Source organism: Urocitellus parryii, unplaced genomic scaffold, assembly GCF_045843805.1.
Source record: "Urocitellus parryii isolate mUroPar1 unplaced genomic scaffold, mUroPar1.hap1 Scaffold_37, whole genome shotgun sequence".
In the NCBI taxonomy this organism is placed as follows: domain Eukaryota; kingdom Metazoa; phylum Chordata; class Mammalia; order Rodentia; family Sciuridae; genus Urocitellus; species Urocitellus parryii.
The window spans coordinates 29,037-46,773 of NW_027553327.1; the positions used below are offsets into that span (position 1 = coordinate 29,037).

Consider the following 17,737-nt stretch of genomic DNA (forward strand, 5'->3'; position numbering starts at 1 on the left):
TTGGGGAATTAATTGATTTTGTATATTTCCATGAGGGACAATATTCATCAATTGTTTTGATTGAAGGAATTATTTTTATACTAAGCTAATGGTGTTTTAAAATCAAAACCAGGCTAGGAACCTAACAAGTCTAATTTTCTAGTATATTTATAATTGGATCAAAGGGCAGTTCCAAAAATATTTTGGGGAAATGTCAATATTCTTAGGAAATGGGTATATATATTGTCTCAAGGTAACAGCATTATTACTTTGAAAAACAACACTATCTATAATTTTCTGTTTGTTTAAATAAAACATTATAATTCTTTATGTTTGATGGAAAGCTTGTGCTCTCAAATCAGATACCCTATCTCCAAATCCTGACTCTCCGATCGATAACCTATAACCTGATCTAAGACAAGATGCTTAACTGATTTGTGCCTAGTTTTCCTCATCTATAAAACCAAGATAATGGTCCCTGTTATGTAGAATTGTTTGGGGATTAAACAAGAGAATGTACATAAAGTCTGGGAACAATATACATAATCAACAAATAATAGTTACCATTAATTTCATTAACTGTAATAATATTTGTATTCATGGCCTGCTGAAACCTAAACCACCAATTTTATTTTTACACACACACGCACACACACACACACACGCACACACACACACACACACACACACACACACACATATATATATATATATATATATATATATATATATATATATAGTAGATGGACACAATACTTTTACTTATTTATCTTTTTTTCATATAATGCTGACAATCGAACCCAGAGCCTCATGCGTGCTAGGTGAGTGATCTACCACTGAGCCACAACCCTAGCCCCAAGTTTTACTTCCTGAAAGCATTTTTTAATGTGTGTTTCACTGCATCATTGGCAAATAAACTGCTCTGATGATATGCTTAGAGTCTCAAACTTTATTTTAGTAACTAAAAAAAAAAACAATAAAGTTCAGAATGAGAAACAAGGAACTCTCCCTTTAATCCTTTGGTGGCTTCAGAATGTAACAATGTCAGAATAAAGATGTAAAATCTTCACACAGATCTGGACACTGACATGTACAGTTTCTGCCTCATCTAAGCAGGATTTAGCCTAGTAGTAAGATCAGGATGAGCTGGATGTTGGGGAGTTAAGAAAGACCTGTAAGCCCAGTTAGCCAGTAAGACTTGGGCGTACTCCTAGTTCTAAACAGGTAAATGGCCACCACCCTGATCAGCAACTAGGGACGTGGAAACACAGTGATACCTAGCAGAGACATTTTGATGTGGAATATGATAAGCATGCCAGACTCCACGACCAACAAGCTGCTCCTGGATGGAAAGCAACATAGTGTCAACATGAAGTCACCAGAACCTTGACCTGAATCTTGACTCAGGCACATAGCCTACGGCCCTTTGGAATAATTAAATCATTTCTCTGAGCCAGTTTCTCTTCTGTAAAAAACTATGTCTGATCATAACTTATGATGAGATTACTTTGAGGATTAAAAGAGACATCAAAAACATTTAACATATACTCAGGCTCATGTGTTCAATTAATGATTTCTAGAAAGCAGAGGAGACACTATGTTTAAGAACTAAACTGCATGGGTGCTGATCAAGCATTACAGATGCATGACCAAAGAGGACAATTAAAAGTGACCCCCCAATGAACAGGAAAGTTGGACCAACCAATAAGAAGAGATGCAGCCCTGAACACCCTATTGGTACATATTGCTTCTTAAAGATGAGAAAGGAGTTTCTCATATTGAATAAAGATCCCAGAGTTGGGAGTTTGGAGCAAATATTCAACAGAGCTCCATCTAGCAAGCCACATACAATCTGAAATCAGACAGAGGGAAAGAACTCAAAACTGCCTGGCACTGGTGTAGCCTTCTGGCCCCGGGTGCTCCTAGGCTAGCTGCGGTGGCCACTGTGCTAGCGGGCGCTCTGAAAGCGGCGATTCTCCCATTTCTCTGGGTGCGCCCCAAACCAAGGCAAGCCCAGAAGCAGCGCCGAGCAGTAGCGCGGCCGCGGGGCAGGCTCCTTGCGTCTGGCTGCTGGAGGAAGAGGAGAAGGAGGGAAAAGATGAGGAGGAGGCGTGCAAGGGAGGAAGGGCCTGGCCGCCCAGGTGGGAGGAGGAGGAGGGGGAGGGGGCCAGCCGGGCAGAGAGGGGTGGGGGGCAGTCAATGAGTGGAGCGCTGCTGGGGGGGGGCGAGGTCTGGGGGATGGGGTAGGATGGGGGATGGTGCAGCCGGAGCAGCTGAGGCTCCAGCCATAAACAAGCACCTGGAGGAGCCCTGGAGGAGCCCTACTCTGGGCGCACAGAATAGACCAGTGGACCTTCTGCAGCGCCACCCCGCCCACTCCGTGGCTAAGGAGGCAGGACAGGCCCCGAGGCTGCGCAGCCGCTGCTGGCGGGCCAACTAGGAAGAGGAGACGGAGGAGACGCCGCCACCCCGCCTGGAGCATAGCGCGGCCACCGCAGCCGCCAGAAGTTTGGGTTGAACCAGAGCTGCCGGGAGGACACTCCCCCCCCCCCATAAGATAAGAGAGAAATTTCAAGAAAGGCAGATGAGGCCAGGAGTGGTGGCTAATGCCTGTCATCCCAGTGACTCTGAAGGCTGAGGTAGGAGGATCACAAGTTCAAAACCAGCCTCAGAAATTAAGTGAGGCCCTACACATCTTAGTAAGACCCTTTCTCAAAATGAAAACAAAACAAAAAGGAGGCTGGGGATGTGGTTCCGTGGTTAAGCACCCCTGAGTTCAATCCCCAGTACCAAAAAAAAAAAAAAATGCAGATTATAACATCTAAAGAAACAGTACATAAATGAGGAAAGCAAAGGGTCCAGAGGAGGTTATTTGAGACCTTCTTCAGAGGATTTTCTTGGGTTAGTAAAAGCCAGATTGTAGAAGATCAGGGGGGTGAATGAGAAAGTAAATGAAGTGGAAACATCTAGGCTGGGAAAGGAAGGAGTAAGACAGAGGAGGCATGTGGGTAGATAAAAGGGTCTAAGAGACTTTGGAAGCTTTAGATAAGAAAGAATTGAACATTTTTTCTTATACTGAGGAGAATAGTCTAACTAGACAGGGAGGTTGAAGACATATGAGATATGATTGAAATCTTTGAAGAATCCCTGGAAGTCAACGGTGGGATCACATGAAGAAAGATGAATCAACTTGGGAAAGAAGCTGGGCATTAGATAAAGAGGAAACATTAAGGGAAGAGGTAAAGGTACTTTATTTGTGATTGAGCTTTCTCTGACTTTGAAATTTGAGGCAGACTCATTGGGCAGACTACCTGTGAAAGCTGAAAGTTTGTAATCCTTGCTGAGGTGAATAGAGGAGGGACTCGCCAAAAATCCCTGTTTTCTGTAGCACACAACTCTCAGGTACTCAGCTTAGATTTGGTTTAAGGGCACTAAACTCTAACAATGTTGTTTAATTCAAGTATTTTTTAACTGTGGGAGAATAATTCAACTTAAATATTTAAGACATCTGTTGCTTAAATATCTGTTAGAATGAAATGTGCCATTTCCCAAGATTGTTAATATTCTTATTTGTTACACAGCCCTCTATGTTAATATTAATTGCAAAATACTTTGTTTTCATATGTATGTTTTCTCAGCTTTTAATAATATATGTTTATCCTTTAAAATTAAAATTAATTCAACTTATTTGATTCAATTTATAATAGCTGATTGGTGTTGAGTTGCTGAGTGTTTTGCATCATCTCCTTTTGACCTGGAACCCACCATCCATCCAGCTGTTGGTTACTGGAGTTTTACAACAGATAGTAAGAGCTGCTCAGGATTATTTGCAGGAAAAAAGAAATACTCGAAGTAAGCACTTTAAATCACACTAACTTAAAGTAAACCTTATTTGCACTCTAATTTTTAAAGTAGTAAGGCCAGGAGGTTTATGATTTAAAAAATGATCATACATTTAGAAAATTTGAAACTGATTTTGTTTTCATTAGGACCAAATGAAATTGCTGATAGCTGATCATTTTTCCCCTCCAAAAATGTCAACTTCACATAGTTTAACCTAGCATATGTGTTATCTTTATTAGGAAATAAATACCTAATATTTTCCAAGTAAAAAATAACTATCCATCAGTTTAGAGAAGTTAATACACAAAATTCTAGTAAGGCATAGAATTATACTAAGAAAGACATTTGGCATTATTTAGGCATTTACATGTCAATCCTTTTGAAGGAATTTCTTAAAGGTATTTATTGTGATATTTTATATGCCATTTTCAATTTTCTGCTGAAAATTTCACCAAAATTATTTTTTATCTAAGATTAAGATCAAATGGAAAAAGAGTCCTGTCCAGTATTAGGAGAAGGAGTTTACAGTTGTGGCCTCATTCCTGGAAAAACTCTTATGTTTGCAACTATGGAACTATAGATGTTCATTTTAGTTCAGCATATGCCACATCTGAGTACCAAGATGTCAGACTCTCCAAGTCACATAGCCACTAAAACCTGGCTGTCAGAAGAAAGTGCTCCTCTGGTGGCAGCCACAGTCACCATTTTCTCTGATTTACCGTCCCTTTGTTCACCTGCTGGTACAGTATTGATCAGTATTTCAAAATGCGTTGTAAGCAGTAGTGAAAGTGATCTTGCCTTGAATTTTAAACACTTATAATTTATTTTTCTCTTAAATCTCAAGTGTGAAATGAGAGGTCAGTCTTTTAAAAAGATTTATGTACTTTTAAGATCCTATAAAGATTAAAGATTCAAAAAATGAAAGACCTAAGCTGTCTTTTTAGATATGTTTCAAACAAGACAGAACTGCAGACTGGGAAGATAGTAAGGTAGAATTACAAAGCTCATTATTTTCTAATCTGACTGACATTCATGAGCAACATTTAAAAGCTAAAGAATTTCAGAGGAGAGTGACAGCCATCTCTAAGGAGTATCTAAAGAAATCATGACTAGTAAATATAATAGATATTTAAGAAGTGTTGTATGGAAGCAATCTTTCCTTGTTTTGCTGGAAAGTAAAAATAATTATTAGTAAACATACTGGTAAATTTCAGTATAACCAAGGGACAATTTTTTGATTCTTACAGTTACCCTACATGTGTAAAAAGAATGACTTTCTCTCCTTGGAGTTTTGTAGGAAGCTACCTATAAGAATAGTGAAGGGATTCTTTTGTTAAGTGTGTTGTTGATTTTTTGTTTAGTTGTAGTTGGACACAATATCAGCACCTCGAACATGCTCAACCACTGAGCCACAACCCCAGGCCCCCCCACCCCCGCCACCATGGTTGAATTTTTATCCACAAATTCTGGGATTCTATAATTTCTTCTTTGCTTACCTCAGTAGTCTTCTCATTTTCCTGGCTTGATTAGGCTGCCTTTAGTACACTGAAGTTTAATTATATATTTTAGAATTACTAATAAGATTCACCAGGTAACTTAGATGCTTCTTAAAGTATATGGTAGTATTCTCCTTCTGTTTTTCTATCTTCTTTTTCATTTTAATTGTGAAGGGCATGGACTACTAAATAGGTGAAATATTAGCAGTAACAAAATGGCTGGGTTGGAAAAAGAAAATATCAGTTCTCTCTTCTCTAAAATAAATGGCAATTTCTTATGTTCTTTTTCAAACATTGAATTATAGTAAAAGTAATGTAGCAAATTTTATATAAAAACAAAGAAAATAAATAATATGAAACCATAGTCAGCCAGGCATGGTGGCATGCACTCTAGTCCCAGCTATTCCAAAGGCTGAGGCAGAAGGATCACTTTAGCCTAGGGATGTGGGGCCAGCCAGAGAAACAAAGTGAGACCCTGTCTAAAGGAAGAGGGGAAAAAAAGACAAACATAATTAATTGTAAAAACCAAATAAGGAATGGAAACTTCTACAGTGTCATTGAGTAATTATGAGGTAATCTGATTTGTTTTTATTTTAGGATGTATGACAACCCTGCCCACAATTCTGTTCTTAATTGCAAGAATATTAAAAGACACAGCAATAAAGTCTGCAGACAATCAGGTTCCTCTACCAGTCAGTGCAGCTCTTCAAGGGATTAAAAGTATCGTGACACTTTCAATGGCCAAAACTGAGGAAACTCAAAAACAGTGGACAGCTCTAATTCATAGCACTCTTGCATGTATCCTGGAATATTCACGACCAGGTAACCTGTCAGAGTTTTTTTAAACTTTTGATCTGTTCAGATATCTATCTGTTCCCTAATTAATTAATTATTTAAGTACTCTAATCAGAAAATTGCTGTATAACATTGAATTAACTCAGAGAGGTGCATTAGTCACATTTTTTGGATTTGAAGTTTCAATAACTCTGTCTGAATCATTGACTTTAAATATCTTTGTCTTAGAACTTTCATACATACTGGAAAGTTTAAAAAAAGATATGATATATACCCAGAATTGACATGTGTTAGTATAATTAATATAAAATTGTAAAGAAGTTCAAGTATCTGTCACTATTGCAGTGTACACTAAAGGGAACCATAAACTTGGTATTGATATATTTTATTCCAGAAATTTCCCTATTATAAATTATATTTTCTATGTTAATATGTATCAATTATTTTAACAAATATACTTAGTTTATATATATGTATGTATGCATTATATAGAAAGTGAGATAAGTAACCATGAATGATATATATTTTTGTACTATTTAATTTACATAAGTAATGTTATAATATCCCATTCTACTTTTTTTCCCTCTGTAATTAATTTTTGGTTCTATTAATGTAGATAAATAAAACCTTCATTCATTCTTAACTCCTATGTAGCTTTATATCACATTTATTTGTTCAATTATTCATTCCTGTCAATGGATATTTTTGCTGTTTTTAGTTTCTCCCAATTAAAAAAGTTGCTTTAGCAAACATGGTTTGATTTTGCATGTGTGCTGTGAGAAATTTTCTAGGGTATATATCTATAAGTGGAATTGATGGCATATATTAACTTCCATTTTATCAGACATCGCCAAATTGTTCTCCAAAGTAGCCAAGTGAATTTTCACTCATATCAGTAGCATAAGATGATCTTTGTTTCCCCATATCCTGACCAATACTTGGTATTATTTGGTTTCCAAATTTTGTTATATGATGGCTAATATGTCCTATCATGTTGCTTTAATTGTTACTTCTCATTTTCCTAATGAATATAAGTATTTTTCATGTTTGTGTTTCATTTGGAGGGAAATCCTTAGTCATGTTTTTGTCCATTTTCTTCTGTGTTTTGTCTCTCAAGTTTTTCTTTTTTGGCTATAAAGAAAATGTAGAAGAACTAAAAAAAAAAAAAAAGAATAATAAAGAAAGATTTGTCCTGTTGCCTAATACAAAAATTCCACATAATTTAAAAATGTTTAGTAGCCCAGGAATCAGTGGATGGGACAGTAGAACAGAAGAGATTTCTATAGAAGACACATGTATTTTAAGCAAATAAACAATAAATATCATTTATTCATGATTCTTCAAATGAATGTACCAATTAACTGTTTGAGAAATAAATTCTCATTATCCCTTCATCTTATATCATGATTTAAAATAAACATGAGATAAATTTAAATGGTAATATAAAATGTTTAAAATAAGAAAACAAAGAAAATACAGATGAGCTTTTTTGGCAGAATGGCAAAAGACTAACTATAAGTCGGTGAGAGATACTGCAGAGGAAATATACATATACATAGACTGATATATTGGCCTATGTAGACATCAAAGCATCTTACATTGAAAAGTATCTGAAAAACTAATAATAATATCTATGTCACTGTTTATTCTATTAACAAATAAAGAGGTCTTATAAGAGAATTAATAACCAATGAAGAAAGAACAAAGGAAAGAAGGCACATTAGGTAAAAGTGGTGGTGCACACCTGTAATCCCAATGACTAGACAGGCTAACACAGGATTGCCAGTTTGAGACCAGCTTCAGTGACTTAATGAGGCCCCGAGCAGCTTAGTGAGACCCTGTCTCAGATTTTAAAATAAAAAGGACTGGGGATGTGGCTCAGTGATAAAGTAGGTTAAATTCCCAATACCAATTAAAAAAAGAAAGAAGAAAGAAAATGCATACTTGGGGCTATATGTAGCTCAGTGGTAGAACAATTGATTAGCATGCATGAGGCACTAAATTTAATCCATAGTACCACACACACAGAATTAATTAAAAAAAAATTAAATTCAAAATTATTTATCATCAATACATTTATTTTATAATAATAAAATGTGTAATAAATATATTTGTCAGTGGGAAAAATTATTCATGACAATATATTAGTTTGAATTATATGTCCATTTTATCTGTTATATATCATATTTTTAAGCAAACATATATATATATATATATATATATATATATATATATATATATATATATAATTAACTTAGACCAGAAGAAATTAAGTCAAAACCTAGAAATTAAATCTAAACTGTCACTGGATGGTAGAATTACAAGTTTTGTTTTCTTATTTTCTTTTCCATATGCTTTTTATATTTTGAATAATGTACAGATATTTAGAATGTGATTTTTTAAAAAAATCATGTATAAGGGAAAAACTTTAGTTATATTAATGTAACTGAAATTATTTTAGCTTTATAAAGTGTTAATATTTTGCTTCTTAACATAGATTTTAACAAACTTAAAAAGATTAAATGCCTCATATATGAATGTATGTGCAGATTGATAGAAAAATAGAAATATCAGGAAGAAGAAATGGATAAGAATTTGTTATAAGTAGTTTAGTTTTAATTTTGTTGAGCATATCTAGAATACACACACACACACACACACACACATATATATATATATATATATATATATATATATATATATATATATTATGTAGTTGGACAAAATACCCTTATTTTATTTTATTTTTAAGTGGTGCTGAGGATCAAATCCATTGCCTCGAATGTGGTAGACACTCTATCACTAAGCTCCAGCCCTAGCCCTACAATATCATTATTTTTTATTTTATTTTTTCTATGTTGTGCTGAGGATTGAATCCAGTACCTCACACATGTGAGGCAGGCACTCTACCACTGAGCTGCAGCCCAAACCCTAAATTGTCAATTTAAAAAAAAAATTAGTTGTAGAGGGATACAATGCCTTTATTTATTTATTTTTTTAAGTTTAATTTTATACAGTGCTGAGGGTCAAACCCAGTGCCTCACATGTGCTAGGCAAACACTGTACCACTGAACCACAACCCCAGACCTAACTTGTCAACATTAACAGAAAATGTTTGCTATTTTATCAAGCTGGTTCATTATATGACATGAATTTGAATGTCTGATAATACAATTAACTTGCCTAAGATATTCTGTCCAGAGCTGAACTCAAGGAGTTATACTTATGAATGAAGGATCAAAGCCATGGGAATATTAATATAGTATAAGGCTAGCAATTCCCTTAATTCTTTTTTTAAAGATAGAGAAAGGAGAGAGAGAGAGAGAGAGAGAGAGAGAGACAGAGAGACAGAGAGACAGAGAGAGAAAGAGATAATTTTTTAATATTTATTTTTGGTTTTCGGCAGACACAGCACCTTGGTTTTTATGTGGTGCTGAGGATGGAACCCGGGCCGTAAGCATGCCAGGTGAGCGCACTACCACTTGAGCCACATCCTCAGCCCCCCTTAATTCTTGATTAAGAAAAGAATTATAATGAAGAATTTCCATTTGGAAACCCTACTTCTTTACTCTAAGAGTTGAGATATTTTATTTTAAAATATGTGTATGTGTATTTATGTGGACATACATACACATGTACATAAATCCCATCAAGAATGCTGCAAAACTTTTTTTTCACTTTTAATCCTTTGATTTTTGAAATAAATTTCAAACTGATTTTTTTAGAGAGAGAGAGAGAGAATTTTAATATATATATATTTTTAAATTTTAGGTGGACCCAACATCTTTGTTTGTATGTGGTGCTGAGGATCAAACCCGGGCTGCACACATGCCAGGCGAGCATGCTACCACTTGGGCCACATCCCCAGCCCGTCAAACTTAATTTCAAGTGTAGAAAACACCAATATACCCTCCTCCTAGATTCACCAGTTAACATTTTGCCTCAAGGATTTATTATTATCCACATAACCCTTATACCTTTATTTTTTTAAAAAAAATTTAGTTATACACGGATACAATATCTTTATTTTATTTATTTATTTTTATGCAGTGCTAAGGATAAAACTCAGTGACTTACATGTGGGAGGCCAGTGTTCTGCCACTAAGCAACAACCTCAGCCCCTGTACCTTTATTATTAATTTTGCTGAACCATTTGAGAATATGTTGAAGTCATCATGACTCTTTAAATACTTCACAGATTTCCTAAGAACAAGAACATTCCTTACATGATAATAGAAGAATTATAAAATTTAGGCAATTTAACATTGATAAAATGCTGTTATTATTCATATGCATATTTTAAATGTCCTAATCATGACTTTTATAGAACTTTTTCTTTTCCTTAGTTGTCATATTTCTTTAGTTTTCTTTAATCTGGGATAGTTCCTCAGGCTTAATCTTTTGTGACATTAATGTTTTTTTGTTTGTTTTTAAGTTGTAGTTGGACACAATACCTTAGTTTTTATTTATTTATCCACTTGTTTTTTATGTGGTGCTGAGGATCCACGTGGTAGGTGAGCACTCTACTGCTGAGCCACAATCCCAGCCCCATGACATTAATATTTTTGAAGAGTGCAGGCCATCTACTTTTGTAGAATGTTTCATAATTTTGAGTTATCTATTTTTTCTTTACTTTTATGCATTTTTGGAAAAATACTATATAAATATTGTTATGTCTTCTCAGAGCATTATAAAAGAAAGCATATAATGTTGCTTTGTCTCATTATTGGGAATCTTAACTTTAATGACTTCGTTAAGATCGTATCTGCCTTGTTTCTCCACTATACAGTTGTCATTTCTCCCTTTTATAACTAACAAGGAATCAATGGGGAGATATTTTGAAACTACCTTAATTGTTTGCTGTCTATCTAACTTGCACACAGTGGTTTTAGTATCCATTTTGCCTGAATTATTTATAATTACATGTTTCAAAATGGCAACATTTTAATTTATTTTCTTGATAAACTGTGATTAATGTTAGGAGCAGGAGAGAGCTGTTGAAGATTAAATTTACAAAAGTTTTGGAAATGGCACTTTTTTTCCATTTTTCATTTTCAGAAGTTTCTGTGCCCACACCTGATGAAGTTAGCATGCTGACAGCAATTGCACTATTCCTGTGGTCTGCTGTAGTGAAATAATAGGAGTTCAGTCATTACAGAATGCCTGCATGAACACATTTAAAAATGCATTAAATTCATGTGACCCATGGGTAAGTTACACCTAAGCAAACATTCCACTTTATCAGGAGAATATCTGGTTGATTCATTAAAATGTGTTATATATAAGGAAAACCTAAGTATTTACAGTAAGAGTTTTAAATGGAAAAACTAGAAAATATCATTGGGTTTAACCAAGAGGAGTGGAGGAGTAAGGAGGATAGGAAAGGTAGCAGAATAGATTTGACAATATGATTGATGTATGAATATTCCATGTATGTATTTTATGTCAAAATTCATTCTGCTGTCATGCATGACTAAAAATAAATAAATGAATAATAAAGAATTTTTTAAAAAAGGAAGAGGCCTTAATGGTGCTCATTACTCATTAGCTTCCAGGTAGGAGAGAACCATTATAGTTATTGGCATTGGAAATGACCAAACTTCAGGGGCCCTGTGGCCCGGCCTCCACAGCTGCAGCATCCTCGGGCAGTCCCATGGTGGGGGGGTCGGGGAAGAGCCGCCAGCTGGAAAGTCCCTGCTGTGCCCACAACTGGCTCACGCCCACAGCAGCCAACATGCTTCATGCACCCTCCGTTGATGAAAAGAGATTCATAGGAGCCTCCTGTTGTAATTCCTTCCCTGATAAATCTTCCTCCTCTGAACTTTCTTTCTTCCTCTGACTAGAGTTCCTGGGCTTTTATCAACATATGTTCTAACTGTTCTTGATTCCACTGGGTGCCTCCTTCCCTCAGCAATTTACCTAAAACCCCTTCCATATTTCCATAACAAAGACAAAGACAAAACAAGATACAAACATATTGTATCAATCTTCTCCATTTTTTAAAAATGGCCATACTTTATCTCGCCCTGTCTGCTAGGGATGAGCAGATTTGCTCCTGTCCTATCTATCTTTAGGGACGAGCAGCTTTTCCCTGTCACTCACCCCTGAGTATCCCGGGGCTCCCCGTACAGGCCACTATCTGCCACAGTCTGGCTGGCTGGGCAAAATAGCCGGGAGGAGTGACAGGCAACTTGTGAAGGTTGATACAGCAGGAGCCGCTTTATTGTAGGAGAGTAGAGGTATATATACACTTAAGTAATTATACACAGCTTGTTTCAATTAACATCATCCAGATACAGCAATCCTCATCGTTTTGACAATTATACACAGCTTAACTCAATCAACATCATTTTAGAGACTTGCTGGCATTACCTCAAACCACTCCTCTTGGCAAATTGCCAGGTGCCATCTTGACTTGTTTGTGGCTCTCTACACTTTTGTAGCTCTACATTCTATTTTTCAGAAGCATGCCTATTGCAGAGAGATGTATTCATGTTACCCAGATCAAGTTCAAACTGGTAACTGAATTGTAATTCACATTATACTTTTCTACATACTAAAGGACTTTTAAGTTATATTCAGCCCTCCCCCCTTCCCATTAAGCAATACCATAGTGAAGAGACATATAGTTGCCATGATGAACATATTGCTAATGTTTCATGGTAGTTTTTTTTCCAAACACCAGTTAATAAAATAAATTAAGTAGTATGCAATCTACATTTGAAAAGAGAAGAAAATGTAGTAAAAGGTGTCAGAGTAAATGTTATTTAATTTTCATGAATATATATTACTAGGCTCTAATAGGTGAATATTCACTATACTTTTTATGGTAAAACTCAGTCAAAAAGTTTATGGGGTATTAAAAAACATATTTTGTATTGTACACTTCAATATGCTCTGGGTTTTGGATTCAGAAGTGGTATTCTGGATCATAGGCACCATCATATTTTGTTAGACACAGACAACAAGTGCAATGCCTATTTATACTCCCTATATGATAATCATTATTTAGTATTCTAGCCAGAGTTTTACATGTTGTATAATGTGGAGGGTGAAAAGTTCTATACTATTTTAATTTTAAAAAGTGAGGTTAAGTATAACTTCTTAAAGAGTATTAAATCCTATACTTTTGAAAGATTCCTATTCTTAAAAATAATATGAAAGTTAGAGAAACGTTCATCTCCTTAAAATTTTCTAACATTTCCCTTTTTTAAAGTACCAAGCCTAGAACCATGTGGTCTTGGTAATTACTAAAAACAATGATTCAGAGTCTTCTACTTCACAAACTGTAAACAGGATCCTTTTACCAAATATCAGTACTCTGGTGTCCACAGCATTTTTGAGGAATGTTGATATCCCTCACTATATGAATCTATTGTATTTCAGTCAAATTCTATTGTTCCCAAGTCCTCTATTGTGGAATTGCAGATTCTAGCAAGCACTAGAATATATTTCAGGCCTTTGTGAAGACCACTATAGAATGAAAGAATCCCCATAATGAATAGAACATTTAGAAATAATTTAGGTCTAATTGTTGTTGGTTATCCATGTTTTTCTTTGAGAATGGAGATATACTCATTTCCTTTTTTTGGTGATTGTTAGTGGTTATTTCAACTTACTGGTATACCTACTAGTTTCATTCATTGGTGCTATATGTGTCTTCATAAATAATGAAGGAAATAGTATACTTTACTTATGACAGCTCAAATGTCAGAACAAAGATTGTCCTTTGGTTGTGGGAATTTTGATTTTTACACTACCAGGCAGCCATCTATCATTTAGGTAATTGCCTATAAGTACATACTGTATATTCTAATTTCATTTTTGGACTCAATATTTTTAATGCCTTAATGCAATTCTGAATTTCATGAAAATGGGCATAAAATATAAAAAAAACAGGGACTGGGGTGTTGGGTCAGTGGCACAGCACTCACTTAGAACATGCAAGATATTGAGTAGGATCCTCAGAATCACATAAAAATTAATTAATTAATTGAGTGATTAATTTATTAAAGGTAGAAGAAGAACTCAAAGATGAAGAACATGAAGAAGAATAGGAAGAAGAAGAACAAGAAGATGATGAAGAAGAAGAAGAAGAAGAAGAAGAAGAAGAAGAAGAAGAAGAAGAAGAGGAGGAGGAGGAGGAGGAGGAGGAGGAGGAGGAGGAGGAGGAGGAGGAAGATGTCATCAACAATGACTCAGCAAAAATGGCAATAGAGTGAGTTCAAATTTTGGTTTCCAATTCCAAAATGTTTCTTGAGAACTGCAACTTTTTTGTATTTGAGATCTCCTACTTCCATGACATGTTTAGTAGTGTTTTCTGGTTTACTCTTAATATGCTGTAGTTATTCTTTTAAGGAAAAACCAGCTGACATGCCCCACAAGACTGTAAATCAATGGAAATCTTTCATTAAGCATAAAGTTCCTTTCACATTTGCTACAATCATAGTAAATACACTTCTTTGTATAAAGGGACTGTCTTTGTTGGGCATTTAAAATATCCCCCAAAACTAGATGTCATAACTGATAATCCCATTGTTGTTTATGGAATCATGGATTAATCAAATTCAATGCTGTACTCTTTAGAGTACAATAGAAGAAAAATAATTTACTCATAAGATTCATATTTAAACCATCTTTATTTCCAAAATACTATCCTAAGAATTTTAGATTAAGTTAGCTTCAATCAGAGCAAAAGTATAATCACTTACTTAAGTAAAAGCAGTTACTTAAAAACTAAAAATGAGAGGTAAGTCAAATTACTTTTGAAGAGAGATCAAAAACATCAGGTTTCTTGTTGATGTTCAGTAGCAGGCTCATTTGAAGGTGGAATGAAGCCTGAAGGGCACTCACTTCTACATTCAGAATTCAGGGGTAGGGGGAGGAAATCTAGTTCTTGGGGGAAGGTCATGAGGAAAATACCTCCATTCATAGACATCTGGCATTGGAAAAAATGGAGAGGGTGGTGGGCCCGGTGGAAAATAATCTTGAGGTGCTCCATACCTGTTTACTATAGAAGGTGGAGGGAAAAATTGTCCTCTTCTCATGAACTGACTCCTCGGGTGCACAGGAAACAATTCACCTCAGACTGGAGGAAAAGGTGCCAACAATGAGCCGGAGCCAGTTGCTTGGTTTTCAGCAGGGAGAGATGAATCGGGCACATTGGAATCACCAACATCGGTTTTGGTCTCCTTTCTACTTTCTGAAGACATAGGCCTATCCTCTTTATCCAAAGAAGGCATATTAGAACCTCTGAGTTCTGCTGGTCGCGATGATCTACCATAATTCGAATAACATCCACCTTACCAAGGAGGACCCAATGGTGAGGGACCATTGCAGGAATGCTTTCTGCCCAATGCTGCATTTGAAACACCAAGTGCACAGGGATCTTCCTCTACAAGTTCAAATTGAAGCTCCCTTTCAGTTAACTTTTGTCTGTTGCGAGCGTTTTGTTTCATGAAATAATGGAGGTTTCTTTCAGCAATCCAAGCTGCCAACTCACTCTCATGTGCTTTTTTCTCACAGTAAATAATGTTCCCCTGACAGGACTGAATGGTTCTCTCCAATTCTTCTTTAAGATATTTGGCTCACTTTCTGTAGGTCTCCAGCTCTTCTCTTGTATGGCCCATCTCTTCTTTGACCTTGGAAAGTTTCTCCTCTTGATCCACCCGGTAATTTTACTCTACTCTGAGTTTCCCATGGAGTTTCATCATATTTTCTTGATAGCATTCCATCATGACTTTAAATTTCTGTTGAAGTTTCTCATTATCACCTTCAAGCCATGCATTTTCTGACAGCAAGGTTGCCTGTTCAGTCTTCAGACTTCTAATCTGTTCTCTAAGGTCTTCCTTTGTTTTCTCTACTTCAGATAAGAAAGCACACGTTTGATATCTTTGTCCTTCTAAGGTTTCTAAGGAAGCCTTTAGCTTTGCACCATCAACCAGTTTCTTCAAAGCTCCTTTGGGCTCATCATCCAACTGAGCACCAATTCCTGATTCACTCGTCATTCCCCATTCCAAGTTCCCAATGTCTGTTTGGGCTCCCTTGGTTGGAGAAGACCTATCTTTCATCTTCAGCAAGCCTTCAGTCAGAGACTCCATGTGATTTTCTTTATCAGTTTGAACTTGTTTTGCATGGAATTGAGAGTCTTCCAATGTGGTGCTCTCTTTACTTTGGAGACGTCCTTGTTCCCTCCATGCTTCAGCGTCTCCTTGTAAGATCGGTTTCTGACTTTGCTGAAGCTGGGAACGTTCATCCAAGGCTTCCTTCATTGCCAGCTGAAGTCTTTCCTCACTCATTTGATGCATTCTCAAGTTTGTTTTAGTTTCAGCTATTTGTGATCTGATTGATTCTGATTCACCTTCAAGGGACTTTATCCTTCTCGATATATCTGCCATGATTTCATCCTGTTTACAATATTTGGCCTTTTGTTCTTCTAGCTCTTTTTCTAGAAAGAGTCTTTCATCCCCACGGCTAGGTTTGGACCTATGCAGCTTTTCATAGGTTGCCTCCAAATCTGGGACATCTCTTGGACCCTTCTCAGAACTGCTGCCCTTTAAAGTTGACTCTAAGCCTTCAAGCTCTTTTTGAACAAGGCTAACTTTTTCAAGTAGTTCACATTTTTCTTCAATTCTTCTAGAAAGTTTTAAAGCCAGCTGTTTTTCTCTTTCCACATAAAGCCTGCTTCTAACAAACTGAAAACTTCTCCACAAAAACAAGAGAAGTACAAAACATCCAATAGCTCTACATATCACCAACTCCCAAGGAACACCATAAGGATTAGGGCCTGGCTTCTTGTCTTCAGACAATGCTTCCAAAACCCTGCCTACTTCTTCCAGGACCACCCGCTAATATGGCTATAGGGCAGTCCTTGGTGCCTCCATCAAGCTAAGTTGGCTTTGGCTCTTGCCACCACAACCACAGCCTGCCCAGGCAGGCCAACGTAGGCTGTGAACACTCAGGTGTTTGGTGAGGAACTCAAACCTGCACCAGGCAACGGAACAGACCACTGAGAACCCCTGCAAGGGGGGTTTGTGATGGTGGGGAGCCAGGGTGAAGGACTCCCAGGAGCCTTGTGGTGCTCAAGTGCCCATCAGGGGAGTCTTGGCCCCTTCCTTCCCTAACCAGTGCATCCTGAAGTGCCACAGGTTCAGCTGCCTTCCACTACAGCCAGACAGGAGTCCTCTCTATGCCTCCTACACCTGAGTTTGGTTTAGGCCAGGCCAAGGTGGAGATTCTTATGTTTCTATACAGTAATAATATCACTCAGTTTGATGTCATGTGAATTCTAAAGCTTTCTAAACTGTCTCAACAGATTTTATGTCATATATTTATATTTGTACTGCTTGCCCTTTTGCTTTAATGACCCATTGCTTTCCCTGCTTTTATTCTCTACCTTTTTTCTTCCTTCCTTCCTTCCTTCCTCCCTCCCTTTCTTAATTTTTTTCATTTTTTCTTCCTTCTTTACTTCCTCCCTTCCTCCCTCCCTTTCTTCTTTTTTCTCCCTAACCTCCCTTTTCTTTTCTTGCAGTATTGGGCTTTAAACTGCAAGGCCTTCTGCATGCTAGGCCAGCCCACTACCACTCAACTATATCCCCAGACCTGCTGACTCTTTCTAGGAAGGT

At 36.5% G+C, this 17,737-nt stretch overlaps 2 pseudogenes; both read right to left on the minus strand.

The window, feature by feature from the left end:
- Nucleotides 1-14,898: 14,898 nt before the first annotated feature.
- On the minus strand, nucleotides 14,899-15,406 carry LOC144252147 (melanoma inhibitory activity protein 2 pseudogene; annotated as a pseudogene).
- A 9-nt stretch (nucleotides 15,407-15,415) lies between these two features.
- On the minus strand, nucleotides 15,416-16,996 carry LOC144252148 (cTAGE family member 9-like; annotated as a pseudogene).
- Between the last annotated feature and the right edge of the window lie 741 nt (nucleotides 16,997-17,737).